Source organism: Aedes albopictus, chromosome 2 (assembly GCF_035046485.1).
Source record: "Aedes albopictus strain Foshan chromosome 2, AalbF5, whole genome shotgun sequence".
Taxonomy (NCBI): Eukaryota; Metazoa; Arthropoda; class Insecta; order Diptera; family Culicidae; genus Aedes; species Aedes albopictus.
Genome location: NC_085137.1, coordinates 452677553 through 452694759, shown reverse-complemented (window position 1 = coordinate 452694759; position 17207 = coordinate 452677553). Strand labels below are relative to the sequence as shown.

The 17207-nt window shown below is 41.1% G+C and overlaps 1 protein-coding gene across 6 annotated transcripts in view; it reads left to right on the top strand.

Moving 5' to 3' along the window:
- Positions 1-17207, top strand: part of LOC109419701 (chondroitin sulfate N-acetylgalactosaminyltransferase 1) — a 159777-nt gene that overhangs the window by 15580 nt on the left and 126990 nt on the right. For 3 of the 6 annotated variants that reach the window (XM_062853896.1, XM_062853895.1, XM_062853894.1), the window contains one exon: positions 5350-5373. The exons of the other annotated variants lie outside the window; for them this stretch is intronic. The gene's annotated coding sequence lies outside the window, so the exon portion shown is untranslated. The remainder of the gene's footprint in view (positions 1-5349; positions 5374-17207) is intronic. 6 annotated transcript variants of the gene reach the window in all.

The following is a 17207-nucleotide window of genomic DNA, read 5'->3' as shown; positions in this document are numbered from 1 at the left end:
CGGCTTTTCGCATAATACCGTTCACTCGTAAAACAAGTTTTTGTGGCCCCTGTTGCGAAAAGCTTTTGCACTCGATGCAAAATGTCTTCGTTCAGGAAGAACACCCTGGTCGTGGATTTCTCCGGTCTTCCAAAACGTCCGTATTTGGATCAGATCGAGAAATTGCTAAAGGAATACATCGAGCTCGACATGGCCGACGTAAAGAGCATTCAATTACACAACCTAAAAAATGGTGTCTATATTGAAATGATCAACGCCGGAATAGCTCCGCGCCTGCACAAGCTGCATCATCTTCAGCACTGCTTCACCCACGAAGGGGTATCACACTATGTCCCTGTCTACGTAGATGGCCCCACTATGGCAGTGAGAATCCTCGATCTTCCACCCGATGTATCGAACGCCACGATCACCAAGCAAATGCAGCAGTACGGGAAGGTAATTTCCATCCAAAACCGAAGTTTGGAAGGACTTTTTCCCAGGAGTACCGAATGGAGTTAAAATAGTACAAATGCGGATGGAGAAAGCGTTACCGTCAACAATAGTCATCGACAACCACAGCACACTTATCAACTTCCCCCTCGACCGATCGGCACCGTCTGTGCGTGCCGATAAAAAGAAACAAAGTCGAACACTAGCAAACGATACCAATGACCAAAACAGAAACGACAACAACCACCACTCTCAACCCGTTCATTGCAATACAGTTGAACCACGATCGACGCGGACCGAAGAATCAGACTCCAGCGAATCGGAATCGGACAGCGTACATGAGAAAAACAATAACACCGACGACAACGACGACGATCATCATAACGAGCTCGAACATGGGAAGCGGCGGTTGTCAACAGAAACAGATGGAGAAAGAGCCGAAAATGAATCAAAGCGTACCTGCAGTCAGGGTGGCCCCGATTCAGAATGGAGAATTTACAACACCAGATCGAGAAAAAATAAATAATTGATTAATGCTAAAAAATACCATGAAATGTAAAGAATGTAATTTAAATGGGATTACCGACACGAATGCACCTCTTGGTGTAAAGTGTCGTGAATAAAAAAAAACTTCCTAGTAAACATTTTGGTCTGTAAAATTTGGCGGTGATGAGCAGGGTTGTGCAGTTTCAGGATGGTCAATGTCGAATGACACTCGCTCTAACCATCACTTCATACGACAAACGCAGTCCATCAAAACATAATCGATTCACGCAAAAGCCACTCAAGCCAACCCTCGTTCAATGCAGAGTCAACCACATCCAACAGCAGCGATCGTCTCTTGTTTTCGAACCACACGATGAAACACCGAAGCGAGTTTTTGTTCTACGCTTTGCATTCTATTCATAGGGCGTGCTATGTTTGTGTTTGCTGCGCCATGCAATACTACTTAACAAATTGACCCTCATCCTGACATTTTCAGACGAGAGTCACCCAGCAGTGAGTGACATAGCTCTGCGTCGGAACGACGGTTAAGAAGCGTTCGGCTACTCAAGAGATTTGCAGAGAAAGAGCGTGGCGGCGGCAGCCACCGTATCAATGCGTTCGTCTCGAATGTGTTCGATAGCAACATAGAGACGGTCGGCTGTAGCGCAAGGGGGCGGACAGCTCATTGATACTGGGATTAATATTGGTTGATATTTTTAATATTTATTAAAATCCATAATTTCATCAAAGTAGCTTTGGTTTTCTTTTCAATGAACATCTGTCATAAACCAGGATGTTGAAGACAACGAAAGTCAAACCGTAGACAAACATTGGCAAAGAATTGAAGTATTTGAAATCATATTTCATTTTTCTATTTGTAGTACATCACACACAATTTTTACAGTTTCAGGAGCTGACGATACAAAGACCCACACCAAAGAGGATCCTTTGCTGAAGACGAAATCAGCTCTACTTGATGTTCCTTGAGATAACAAATCAAATACCAAGATCTCTTACATATAATCTTTCAATAAAACCTTTAAGGCAGATTCCATGCAAATATGTTCAACAAGCGTATGTGTATCATGCTCGATTTCCACGTAGCTGAGGGAGGTTTGGTAAATCAAACTCTGGGGTATATATTATCATAAGAGATTATTTATTAAATTATGTACCGACACGTAGAAGGCTCTCAGAATCTACGTGTCTATAAAAGTAGTGAAGTATTTCAGGGGAAAATAATTACGAAATGAGAACCATAGAGCTTGGGAGGGTAAAATTTTAGCCAGGGTTTCGGTTTCTTTGATGATTTGTTATGTTTCGAAAACAGTATGTTATTGGTATGATTTGGGTATCGCTTCCGAGGCAGGATAGTTTCATATTCAGGCCGCTTGATGCCACAAACTAAGCTGGCAGTACCAACATACATTAAGCAGCATCTCATTGATAAACAAACGGTTGTTCTAACAAAAACCCAGGCTAACATAAATTTTGAATATACCCTATGCACAAGATGAAGCTGTATGGTAGCGAGGACCGAGGAGTACGGAAATGGCCAGCGGTTTTTTATGTACAACATCAGGCTGTTCACAAAATAAGATCTGTACTTACTTCTGTGGCATTCTTGTTTGACATGATAACAAACAAAAATAACCATCACGGCACACTTGATCATTTTTGTGATATTTGGATTAATATTTTTAATATTTTTTGATATTTCGATCCCAGATCAGGCTGTCCGACCCCTTGCTGTAGCGTTGATGGAGGAAGAAGAGCAATGTTGATGTTGCGGCTTTTTTGTGTTATGATGGTGATAATGCACAAGACTGGTGATGAGCAAGGCAAGTGGGATGCTTATTTCATTTTGCATCCAACGCCACCCAATCACCTCGTCGCGGTGCCGAAATTCATTAAGTCGTTACGATTCCCAACCAAACCTTAATAACATTATATATGACTTGTAAGCGTAGGCAAACAGCGATGACTTCAATTAGCGTTATTTATGACTTGCTCTATACACAACAAACGTACTCGAAAACAAATCGCAGTAGCGATTTATATACAATTGCGGGCTTGACACTTTTCATCACAAGATTCAACGGTTTTTACGATTTTGATTTCTGACCGCGAGATATACGGTTTTTGAATGCACTTCCCATTACGATCTGTGGTTTACTGGGTTCGCCCTAATCACTTTTGAACCTCCCTTCAAAAGCTCTGTGGCACTTTAAAGATTAATTTCACTGCTGCAGAAAGCCGCAAAAGTTGTTTAATTAATCAAATCAATCGTTTTTTAGTCGGTAAAATGTTTGTTTACAGTTGTCTTCATTTAAGGAGGATGCGGACATAAATGTGCGTGGATTTTTTGCATACGAAACCACAATCATAAATCACAACTACAGAGAATGATTTCTTCGTTGCACAGTTATGGCGTATTATAATCTGGTAGACAAAAATATGAATTGAAATATTTTAATCGTTATTCTAAAACTAGATCCATCTCAATTTAAAGACTTCCTGCTCAAAAGTACTTTGAACTCATGATTTGATTTGAATTGCGAAGAATTTCACCGACTTTTTTAATAAACACCAACGGTCAAATATTAATTTTGGACCATCATATGTACCATAGTATCGAGTAGAAGATGTGCCGGGAATCGAATTCAGACTGTGCCCGAAATAGACGTTGACTAGACGGAAACAGAATTCGAGGGATAATTATTCAGTCTTATTATTGTAAGGAAATTGTAGTTCTTTTACAATATTTTTTACATATTTTGGAAACTAATTTATAAAGAAACTAGCTGCACTCGGCAAACTTTGTCTTGCCTACTGCGTTTTTTGATGTTTCCAGTTTCTGGCCAAGACCAAGTCCCCGGACAAAATATCAATTTTCAAAAACTCTCAGTTTTTTCATGTTTTTTGCCTCATAAACCATTCTTGGGTGAAAACTAACAGAACAAAACTAAGGCGCCCAAAATCGGACCTTCCGTTCGCAAGTTATGCGCGGTTCCACGTATGCCACTGCATTTTTATACACATAGATGATCAGTGCACTAAGGGTCAGGATCACAATCTACTGGGACAAAATAAATTACTCCGAAACGAAGCATGTCCAGCTCATGGTGACTTCGACAAAGTTTTTTGTAATGTTCCGAGGCAATTATTGCCAAGAATTTAGTAGTTCGCAACTTATCCACCTAGGTGGCACAACCATCGTCAGCAAAGTTGTTCATTTCGACAAAATAAACGGCTCTTTCTTGGACGATAAAATTCCACAGCCTACTGTTTTGAAGTTATTTGGAAAATAAATTCAAATAGTCAAAAATCAGTTTATTGAGCATATTTTGGCGTTTTTTACGAGAAACCATGTGAATTTAAAATATTTGCTGATGCGGAAAGACGTTGGTGAATATTAACGTTAAAAATTAAAGAAAACATTACCAAATCGAAATAAAGGTGTAATTTTCAAATTATAATATAGGGGAACTTACTTATTTTCGGCAGTTTTGTTTTTTTCGTCATGGGTTTTTTTTTTGAAACCTGTAGGTCTCTGAGTTGGCCTCAAATCCTTTCCAACCAAGCTGAGTTATATGCCCAAATTTCAGGCAATTCAGCCCACAAAAACCCCCCATAACAAAGAGAACAAACCTGCCGATAATACCCTTCGTCACCCTATCTCACAAAGCGCGAAAAAATCGAAACCTGAAATTTTCAGTAAATACATATCAATGCTAGGCAAACATACTGTCAAAAGTTTGGATATGTCCCGTAACGTGGGGAGATCACCTCAGAACGGTGTGTTACCACAGAGAACAGACATTTAACCTCGAACAAAACTACGTTAAAATTGTGTGTAAAGGATTTAAGTGTACCTCAACGCCACCAACGCAGACTGCCCCACTTATAAAATCGATTTGACCCCATGATGGCAATGTTCATCGTTAAAATACACTAGCCCACAAAGCGACACGAGCGCTCAAATGCCAAACACGGTGAGCAGTGGAAACAAAAATGACAATATGACCGTGTTAGTGATGGGATGCTAGCGCCACCCAACGGGAGCATAACCACATTCCCTGATATGATCGTTACAAAGTTTTATACAAGGCAGAAAGCAAAGATAGACGTCTGTTCTCTGTGGTGTTACGGCGTAAGATCTACCACATCAAGTTTTAATATTGCCATTTTCCTATCTAAATTGGGAGCATGGATTAAATTTTGATGTGTATTTTGTGATGTTTGAGTCTTATTTTTATGTTTTGATTCTACTGCGAACGGCTTCTGTTATTATTTATTTATTTTTTCCTCTCCAAGCTAGTGTTTGTCAAACCAATCAATGTTGCTTCAATCCTTCGGCTCCTTCAATGTCTTCAATATCGAAATGCAAATTTTTATTACTTTTTATATTTTTATTTTTGTATACTTATATAGGTACTCTCTTTCAGGAATATCAAGGTAAGTTCATTTAACAGATCTGTAAACCCAAAAGTGAGAATCCATCAAATGTCAACTGCGCTCTAGACTGTCCAATAGAGCTCCTCATAACAACCCCACCCTACTAACACAAATTATTTTTCCTTAACGTCTATGGGGGATAGTTTGGGTACCCTGTATCTTCTCAAGTAGACGTTAAACTAACATTCCTACCCGTTTCTAGCGATTGTAAGGACGTGGCCAGGTATACAATGTGATGCTTAATCCCAAACTTTACATTAGCGACACCACGTGTTAGATTTTTCAAAACAAATGAAGCTAAGCATTGTATAGCCACCCATCACGTGTACAATCGCTTATGCTTTGCTATGCTAAACATACTGTCAAACATTTGGAGAGGTATATTTTGGTGTTTTTAAGATGTTTGATCTTTTGCTGTAGGGTTAGTAACCCAAGCAACACAACTAGTCCTATAAAAGTTTAAAATTCACGATTCATACATACTCTGCTGTATTTTACCTGTATTATAAACTTAATATCGAACACTTATATAATCAAAACAGCGCAAAAAATGGCGGCTTATAGAACATCTTACAGGTTATTTAAGATGTTTTTAAAAACAATAATAGTACATAAAATGTACGTTCCAACTAACTCTTTTATATTGACTAGTTATAATCAAGTTACATATTAGTTATAAAACTAACATATTACATATATATTACAATCTCTTTTTAAAGTTCTTATACTGTTATTTTCAAGTGATACAAATCTGCAGCAAACATTTATATCGTATCCTATTTCAAATGATGTAATAAAGCTATTTGAAAGTTAAATAACTTTTAAATTCCATATATACTACCATGTATACTACCGATTTTTTAGAGTGCTGGCTCTATCCAGATGAAAAAAAAAACATAAAAAACTATCAAATGATATTGTTAAAATCTTAATCTATTTGTATTTTCATGTATATAGTGTACGGTTCACTATTCTTTACCCGGAACAAGTTATGAGTGAACAGTTCACGAGTTGAGAGAATTGGCCAGCAGCTCAGAAACATGGTCAACACGTAGCACATCGGAGCGGAACAAAGTCCGGTGGTTAGATTCTGACAACTTTGCATTTGGAACATAGTTGCAAGCACACTGAATACTGACGAATGCGCTGCTACCCAAATTTGTGAATGTATACCCTGTTTGAACTGGGAAGGTTATCATAGTCGCTTCCTTTAGATGAATTGGTGCGGAGGATGCTAGGAAAAGGATATCTCATTGTCCGCTTGGTATCTAGAACTGATCATCCCGTTGGAATTGAACTAGTACCCAGTCCTGCTCAGAGCCAGTTCCTATGATCTTAATTAGTTGTTAGTTTTCAGTGCAGTGGTTGTGGATGCTTTTGTTATAAGCTTGCTTATTAATGCATCTTTTGGGGTAGCCTTTGCGAACAAAACATTAATAATTTTATAACCTCACTTTACCCGTCTCATCAGCATTCTGCGAAATCAAAACGATAACATTACTTGATGTCCACATTGTATGATAAGTGTTGAATATGTGTATTATGTACATATTTTTTCACATTTTGTAGCCAATTATATTCTTTTCTTGTTCATCAGCAGTCAACAGAAAATAAGCACAAATAGAACATATTATGTTTGCTGAAGCTCTTATAATACGTTTATAGAACATCTTTTGAAGTTTTGATTTCTAAAGATGTTTTCTGTGTTACTTGGGAAAGATGGTACCAGCGTCTAACTCTTGATCGTGACACTTATATAGACAATACACATAGAGTTTCTTCGAGAAAGTTGTTTGTTTTGTTAAACTAAACAACTCTTTCATAGACGTCGTGTTTTTGAGTTATTGACAGATGTAGTTTATTCTGAACATATACTCCTCAAAAAACATCAATAATGATTTTCTTATAATAACCCGAAAAGAGTAGGCCATGAAATTTCGACGTCTATGGAAGAGCTCTTTATTTTGTCAAAGAGAACTATCTTTGTTGTGTCACGGAAAAAAGTTTGATGCTGGCACCACTTTTACTATTACAAAAGATTAAATATCTTAAAAACACCAAAATATACCTCTACAAATTTTTGACAGTATGTTTTCCTAGTATTGATGTGTATATGCTGAAAATTTTAGGTTGCGATTTTTGCGCTTTATGAGATATTATAATTTGAAAATCACACCTATGTCCGAATTTTAAATGTTTTCTTTTATTTTAAATGTTGATATTCAACCAATTTCTGTCCGAAAGCTATTATTTGACACATTAGCATTAGGAAGTATTTGAAGTTCACATGATTTCTCGTAGAAACGCCAAATTGAGACAAAAAACTGGTTTTTGACTATTTAAATTTATTTTTAAAATAATTCCGAAACAGTAGGCTGTGGAATTTTGACGTTCAAGACAGAGTCGTTTGTTTTGTAGATATGAACAACTTTTTCGAAGACGCGAAGTCTCTAGGGCGTAAAACAAAAACGTTAGATGTTGGCACGGAATATGCGGATAAGTTGTGAACTATTAAATTATTGGCGATTAATGTCCCTGATCATTACAACAAAAAAACTTTGTCGAAGACACCATGCATGAGCCTGAAATCAAAGAATAAGAATATCAAGAATGCCCACTCCGCTGATGCTCGGGGGGACACTACCCCTACTTATGACAAATTACGAACACTGTTACATAGAGCTGCCACCTTGAAACGCTTATAGAGCCACGGTGCTCCCCAGACCGTTATTATAAAATAAAAATCTCCATCCAATCGGTGCCCACCATTCGTTTTCTATGGCTATCCTGCATGTCTGGGCAAAATTTGAAAAAAATCGTAGGGCCCATTTTTGAGTTACGCCCTTTTAAAGGGCGTAAAGCCCAATATTCAAAGAAAAAATCGAAATATTTAGTACCCAACCATTTTTTAACGTTTTTGATGAAATATTTTCTTGAAGAATTGTATTGCATTGAGTATTAGATTTGTTTAGCATAGTTTTTGTTGAAATAATTGAAGAAAATATGACGTTTTTGTGAGGTGACATAAATAAAAATGTTTTTATATGAAAATATTTCAATTATATTTTTATAACTTCTCAGGTTCAAATACGGTAAGAAAAACGTGAATGTATATAAACAAAAAAATAAAGTAAATGAAAGGAAGTCTCTTAAAAAGAGGAATTTAGCATAACATGTGAAAAGGGCCTAAGTGCTTTTTTGTAAACAAACACGGTTCGATCGCTGTAGGACCCAACTGTACCCACGAACATCTGCATCCTTTAGCGATAGTCCAAAGATTGCACTTTCTGAAACATGTTTGTTTACAAAAAGCACTTAGGCCCTTTTCACATGTTATGCTATAAACGATATTATGTGTGTTTGAATAAATGGAAGAAGAGCTGTTGTTTTAAGCCCTTTACATACTAGTTTTTTTCGCACAAGACAAAAAAAAACGAATCAATTCTGTATGAAATCATGGAATCGTGATGATTTATATTTTTTTATGATAATAACATCTAATCAGATATGTATTGTATTTGAAAACGTAATATTTTGAATAAGAATGTAGTGTATTATAAATAATAATACCTACACTGAATGCCGCTTTACGGTGATAAAGACCACAAAAATGTGTTTAAATTTACTATTGGAAAACATGATTATCACACCACAAACGCCTCCTGGCAGCGTGTTGTCTTATCTTTTAAAAGCTATGTGGACATGAGATGCAATTGAAGAGACTTAGAAAAACGATAATGCTGAAGCAAGTCTGTTTATATCTCATTTTTTTTAAAGAAATATCTATATATTTGCGCGGCTCATTTCAACTTAGGCGCTGTCCATAATCTACGTAAGGTATCAGTTCCCTTACTATGCATAAATGCTCTCTTTTTCATAGTACTTAAAACCAACTTTGCTATTTTGTGAAAACATAGTCGAGTAGCCTTGAGTCGTTTTCAACAGTGAGCGAAAAGTCTCTCTCCACGGCAGCACCTGTGCAACCGCCCGTATGAATAGCGCGCGATTGGGTTCGGCACAGATAGTAAATTTAGAAACATTTTTGTGGTCTTTGTAGGTATTATTATTTATAATACACTACATTCTTATTCAAAATATTACGTTTTCAAAAACAATACATATCTGATTAGATGTAATTATCATAAACAAATTATAAATCATCACATATTGCTGTTCATGATTTCATACAGAATTGATTCGTTTTTTTTGTCTTGTGCGAATAAAACTAGTATGTAAAGGGCTTAACACAACAGCTCTTCTTCCATTTATTCAAACACACATAATATCGTTTCTAGCATAACATGTGAAAAGGGCCTAAGTGCTTTTTGTAAACAAACATGTTTCAGAAAGTGCAATCTCCGGGCTATCGCTAAAGGATGCAGATATTCGTGGGTACAGTTGGGCCCTATTTACAGCGATCGAACCGTGTTTGTTTACAAAAAAGCACTTAGGCCCTTTTCACATGTTATGCTAAATTTCTCTTTTTAAGAGACTTCCTTTCATTCACTTTATTTTTTTGTTTATATACATTCACGTTTTTCTTACCGTATTTGAACCTGAGAAGTTACAAATATAATTGAAATATTTTCATATAAAAACATTTTTATTTATGTCACCTCACAAAAACGTCATATTTTCTTCAATTATTTCAACAAAAACTATGCTAAACAAATCTAATACTCAATGCAATACAATTCTTCAAGAAAATATTTCATCAAAATCGTTAAAAAATGGTTGGGTACTAAATATTTCGATTTTTTTCTTTGAATATTGGGCTTTACGCCCTTTAAAAGGGCGTAACTCAAAAATGGGCCCTACGATTTTTTTCAAATTTTGCCCAGACATGCAGGATAGCCATAGAAAACGAATGGTGGGCACCGATTGGATGGAGATTTTTATTTTATAATAACGGTCTGGGGAGCACCGTGTATATATCTTAAGTTTTCCTCGTTTATGTGATATCGATTCATTAGATATTATGAATAACTTTAGCTTTTCTCGAAGCTCAGTGATAAAAGATAATCACCACAAAAATCGTAGGATAAATAAGTAATAATATCTTGATAATTCAACCGTGTAATGACATGTTGCCATATGCCTACACGCAAGCAAATCAGTGATCACCCACAAAAGTTTTCAGCTCTCGTTAACGTCTCGAAATCCGACCCCACTCATCGAGAATTAGTTTCCCATGTCGCAAAGCATGCAGCACAAGACCAGTGGCGGCTGGTCCCAAAGTCCCAGCCCACCAGCGCAGCGACACGGCCTTACCAGAAAACCAATTTCTCCTCCAATTAGTTTCCATTTCAACCACCGACAACTTCCAAAGCTCAATAGGTACCTACCTACCTGCCTACCTACCTACGTGCCCCCGTTCCAATGCTCTTCCATTCATTTCCGGTCCACTCGCAAATCTAATTACAGCTTGCCAAGCAACGACGACGACGGGAGGGATTATGTGTGTAGTGTTCGATGCTTTTGGATAGTCCTGTCCGGATAGGGTGACCATATGGAAAACAAGCGAAGGAGGATATTTAGACCAAATTCGGTTAAAAAAGGAGGACATTTGTTTAAAAAGGAGGACACTTATCGAAGCAGCAGCAAATACACAACATATTTTCCACTAAAGAGTCACTTTTTGTATTTGACTTAACTCTGCATTTTTTTTTTCAAAAGTATCCAGATTATTCAATTCGCTGAATCGGTCGGGTCAGAAAATTAATTGAAATTTCAAAAGACATCATTTCAAGAAAACCTTCTGCAACTATTTTTAAAATGCATTTAAATTTTTATGTCCTTCTTCGAGCTGTCATTCTATTCTATTGAGTAATGATAAATCAATGAAAATTGAAACTGCGTATGTATTTATTTGATAAGCAAAACAAAAATATAGGAGCGCAATAAAATTGTGTTATTCTCATAAAAATAATCTTCGAATTGGGGAAATATGGAAAATAGCTTTATTTCAATCGTTCAACTACACAAATATTTGTTTTTTCGCTGTATAACAGTCGAATGAAGCAGCAAACGTTTAATAACAAGTAAGCAATCTAGAACAAATTCACAGCTGCTATAAAACCATCTTATAGTCTAGTTGTCTTATAGTCCTGGAATGAAGAACTTCTCACTTGGGGTACTTTTACGCTTTTACTGCACTCTATTCCATCTTCTGGAGATTTGCCAGATAATTGATTACTATAATTTTATTAAATGTTAAAAAGGAGGACATTTCCGAGGGAAAGGAGGACATTTGATTTTTGATCAAAAAGGAGGACATGTCCTCCTTTAGGATACCATATGGTCACCCTATGTCCGGAGCGCTTACTTCGTCTTGTTCGCCGCACACATAAACTATACAAGTAGCCGGTCCATGATTCGTGTTGGATCGGAGCACGGATTTTAACATCCTCTAGGCAAAATTAACGTTCTTGTTCCGGTTCAACTTAGACTTCCAGGATTGCCGTAAACGGCTTGAATAATTAAGTAAGTTTGTTTAATACCTCAAGATTGTGAAATTTTCCCGATTTTACATAAACTATTGCCGAATTTAATTTAACCTGTTTAAAATGCTAATCTAAGAGGTCAAAATATTCGCTGTAAGTAGTGTAGAAAAATTGTTCACCCGTTTTGTTCAATTCATATACATATTTATTTTTGTGATTAAATTTCTTTAGAGCTCCAATAAAAACAGCATGTTGTTTTTATAATAAATGCAGATATTTTCAGTAGTTTACTCGTCGTCAAGTAAGTTATTTTTAATGAGTCAAGATGTTTGCGTGTAATGAATTTAGAGAATGTAGGCAATCTTCAAATACAAAAAAACGAAAATTTCGTACAGAGCATTGTAACCCTGTTCCTCCGATTGAGGAGGCCGCTCAGCATGTTCCGGCTTATATACCTAGTTTACCATCTGCAACCAATAGCAAACTTTCGGAAAAGTTCTCACGTGACATTGGTTTTCGCTTTCGGTTCTATATATGCCCTCTGGTAGTTCACCTTGAACCGGTATACTATATATGGCAAAATCAAATCGGATCCACACACGAAATCTATTTTTGCTAGGGTTTTGGATTTCCTGCTCTACTGGGGCGCTGTAGTGCGTCGTAAAGCGGTTTCTGCTTTAAGTGTCGGACGTGGCTATATTGCAATTGAATGTCAAATGTTTCAACAGAAATTGGCAAAAAATGCTTTCAACCGTATCGTATGTAAAGGGGAAAGAAAAAATACGATACGGTAAAGGAGTTACCAGTAACTCCTATGCCTATCCCTACCTCTCCATGGTACCAACCTTAAGATGCTAGTACACATGGTCAAATATTTGACCAAATATAAACCAATGCTCGGCACGGTAAAGGGAGGGTTATTCGCGCAATACAGATCCCATTGAGATCACTAGCCTCTGCACATCAACTCCTTCCTATCTCTACTTCCGCGGGGAACCGGTCAGACTGCTAGCAACCTTGGGGAAGACCAGGTTACCTACCCCGGTGGGAACTTTGATCGTAGGCTGACAGGGAAGGGGGGGGGGGGTTTGCTTTGCAAACTTGAGCGTTCTCTTGTTCTCCAGGAGGAGCCGCTCTCAACAGCATCTAATCCACATGTTAGGGCGGCTGATCAACGTCCGAGTGCCAGGGAAGGACTCTAAGCTCACCTGTGCACTTTAGTCCTCCGGAAGGCATCGGGGTTGGTGTCAGGCCCTACGAGCCAAATGTAAAAAAAAAATTGTAACGGAAAATCAGCAACAGAATAAACGAACCGAGATCGACGGCAATGACCACAGCGAACAAAAATGACTTGCGATTGGAAGCTCAGTTCGTGAAACTGCCGATCTCTCAACTTGTTGATCTACTGAAGACCGCGGGTTCGGCATCGTAGCGGTGCCTGCAGGAGCTGTGTTGGACAGTATCCATAGTGCGAACGTTTAGATGTAATCATACCACCTACCACGCAAATGCCGGACCGCTTAACGACCGTGCTAACAGGGCGAAGGCCGGTGGTAATAGCGGGTGACTTTAATGCCTGAACCGACAGCAGACAGCGGATAGAAGAAGAGGCGGCTAGGCCAAGGCCAAGCCCTCGCAGGTGGAAGACATCATACTTCGACGAAGGGGTATTTAGGGAGGCGCTTCGCCGTGAGCGAAACTTAATCGGTTTAGACGGCAACGAGCTAGTAGCGGTGCTCTCACGTGCGCGTGATGCGAGCATGCCTAGGCGAGTCCATCCTAGAAATGGGAGGCCACCGGCTTACTGGTGGACCGACGCGATTGCGGACCTGCGCCGCGCCTGCCTACGAGCTAGGCGGCGGATGCAGCGAGCACGATCAGAGGAAGAGCGAAACGAACGGCGGGTGGTGTTCGCCGCTGCAAAAGCCGCGCTCAAGACCGAGACAAGGGAGAGAAAAAAGGCCTGCTTTGAGGGTCTCTGTCAGAGTGCCAATACGAACCCGTGGGGTGACGCCTACAGGATCGTTATAGCCAAGACGAGAGGTGTGATGGCTCCAGAGATGTTGGAGGGGATCATCATTGGAGGACTTTTTCCGCGTCATGATACTAGTCCTTGGCCTCCTTTCGTAGGACAGTCGGGGTCTGGGGCTGGGGATGAGGAAAGGGTCACCGATGTGGAACTTGCGGGGATAGCTAAGTCCCTTAGCGTAGGTAAGGCCCCAGGTCCGGACGGAGTTCCGAACCTGGCCTTAAAAGTAGCTATTGCAGAGGCTCCCGAGATGTTCAGGTCTGCTATGCAGAAATGCCTGGACGAGGGAGTTTTCCCAGAAGCTTGGAAGAGGCAGAGCCTGGTACTATTGCCAAAGGCGGGGAAACCACCCGGAGACCCGTCGGCATACAGACCAATATGCTTGATCGAAGGAAGGTGCTCGAAAAGATCATCCTCAATAGAATATTGAGGTTCACCGAGGGCGAAATGGTCTTTCGAGCAACCAGTACGGCTTCCGGAAGGGGAGGTCCACCGGAGACGCTATCTTGTCGGTTACAAAAACCGCGAAGAAAGCACTCGAGCCTAAGAGGAGGGGAATTCGCTTCTGCGCGGTAGTGACTCTGTGGATGTAAGGAATGCGTTTAATAGCGCCAGTTGGGCTGCTATTGCCGATGCGCTCTTGCGTCTGGAGATACCGGAGTACCTGTACAAGATTCTCAAAAGTTACTTTCAGAATCGTGTACTAGTCTACGACACGGAGGAGGGTCGGCAGTGTTTTCACATAACCTCAGGAGTCCCGCAAGGTTCCATCCTGGGTCCGGTGTTATGGAATGTCATGTACGACGAGGTGTTGAGGTTAGAGTACCCAGTGGGAGTGGAGATTGTCGGATTTGCCGACGACATTACGCTCGAAGTCTACGGTAAAACGATCGAGGAGGTGAAGTTGACTACCGACCACTCGATCAAGGTTGTGGAGGCGTTGATGCGGTTCAGGAAACTGGAGCTGGCTCACCACAAGACAGAGGTGACGGTTGTTAACAACCGGAAGTCGGAGCAGCAGACGGAGATCAGTACAGGAGAGTGCACTATCCTGCCAAAGCGCTCCGTCAAGCACTTGGGCGTGATGATCGACGATAAGCTTACCTTCGGTAGCCATGTCGATTATGCCTGTAAAAGAGCCTCCACAGCTATTGCGGCACTGTCCCGGATGATGTCCAATAGTTCTGCGGTGTACGTCAGTAAGCGCAAGCTTCTGGCTAGTGTTGCAGCGTCCATACTTAGGTATGTCGGCCCGGCGTGGGGCACCGCGCTAAGTACTGAATGCTACCGACGACGCTCTCTGCGTCATTACTGGTATGGTGCCTATCAGCATTCTTATCAGTGAGGACATGGAGTGCTTCGAAATGCGCGGCACAAGAAGCATACGCAGGACTGCCAGGATGGCCTCTATGGTCAAATGGCAGCGCGCGTGGGACAGTTCCACCAAAGGAAGGTGGACCCATAGGTTGATACCGAGGGTAGATAGTTGGATTAATAGGCGCCATGGGGAAGTTACATTCCACCTGACACAGGCCCTTACAGGTCATGGTTGATTCCGACAGTATCTACACCGTTTCGGGCATGCGGATTCTCTCGAATGCCCAGTGTGCAATGGTTTAGAAGAAACGGCGGAACACGTTTTGTTCATGTGCCCACGTTTTCGCACAATGCGTGACGCCTGCTTGTCACATGCGGGGAGGACACAACTCCGGACAATTTGGTCCTAGAGGATGTGTAGGGATGAGGCTAGCTAGAACGCCGTTTAAACGGCTATCACCCATATCGTCTGTGAGCTAAAGAGGAGGTGGCGCATGGACTCGGAGAGTGGCTAGTCCAGATGCAATACAAGAGGTGGTCCAGGGGTTCGAAGTCGGCTTCGTAGGTCATACCGGTGCCCTGCGGTCGAGATCGACCCTTACAGCGATTAAGTGACCGCGGAGAGGAAGTCCCGGTAGCGGTGCTGTCGTGGCGTCGGTCTACTGGGTTGGATCCGAGCCCGCGGTTGGAAAGGGGTCCCCGGCAAGGGTCGGGGTAGGTGAGACTCTGCTGTCTGCAACCTTCGGGTGCATCTGATAGGGCCTGAAGGGTAGTGATACCCTTCCTTTGCGGGCAGGTCAGATCGGGTTGCAGTTCTTGATGTCTGCCAAGCAGTTGGGCGCGGGCGGGGTTGACCCTGCCCGCCTACCGAGGACAAAGGAAGTGGCGAGGACCACTCGGGAAACTGGCTAAGCGCCAGCATGTTACCGTGATAGACTCTCCAGAGCGAGTCATCGATGTTCGTTGCTGCTAGGCTACGCAGCTAACCTTGAGGGTGCGATGTGCACTAGACCCTCTCTGAAGCAATACCTTCTTGGTGGTTCCGGAGAGACGTAGGGTTTGGCGACCATAGGAATGTGTTTTAGTGGGTCGAGGAGAGAGTAGTCCTGGCTTCTACTATTGTTGTAGAAGACGGCCTTAACCCCACACTACCCTAACCTTCTTGTTAGGGTGTCTGTTGCGCAGATTTCCCCCCCTATGGTTTAGAAGAAAAAAAAATACCACCTACCAGAGCTGCATCAACATACGTGAGCTGGGAACAGCTTTTATCGTGATAGGCGACAGGCAGAGCAGGGTGATTGGTTGGTGTTCGATCGACGAAAGAATGTGCAGGTTGAAGATCAAGGGCCGATTCTTCAACTTCAGCATAATAAACGTGCACAGCTTACACTCCGGAAGCACTGATGATGACAAGGACGCATTCAACGCGCAGCTCCAACACGATTACGATCGCTGCCCAAGCCACGAAGTCAAGTTCATCATAGGACCCATAGGATCGAGATCTAAACGCTCAGGTAGGCCAAGGAAGAGGAATTCAGACTGACGATTGGTAAGTTCAGCACTCAACACTGACGAACGAAAACGGCCTACGACTCATTGATTTCGCCGCCTCCAAAAACATGGCCATACGTAGCACCTTTTCCCAACATAGCCTCATCGTTACTCCTGGAGATCATAACAGCAGACGGAATCGCAAATTGACCACGTTATGATTGACGGACGGCACTTTTCCGACATTATCGACGACGTGACCTATCGTGGCACTAATTTCGACTACGATCACTATCTGGTCATGGTCAAATTGCGCCTAAAACTTTCCGTCATCAATTATGTATGGTACCGACGACCGCCACGGTACAACTTTGAGCGTCTGCAACAACCAGATGTCGCCTCAGCATACGCGCAAAATCTCGAGGCAGTGTTGCCAGACGAGGGCGAGCTCGATGTGGCCCCTCTACAGGACTGCTGGAGCTAAAGCGCCATCGGGAACGTAGAAAGGAATCGACGAAACGAATGGTTCGACGAGCAGTGCAGAGCGATTTTGG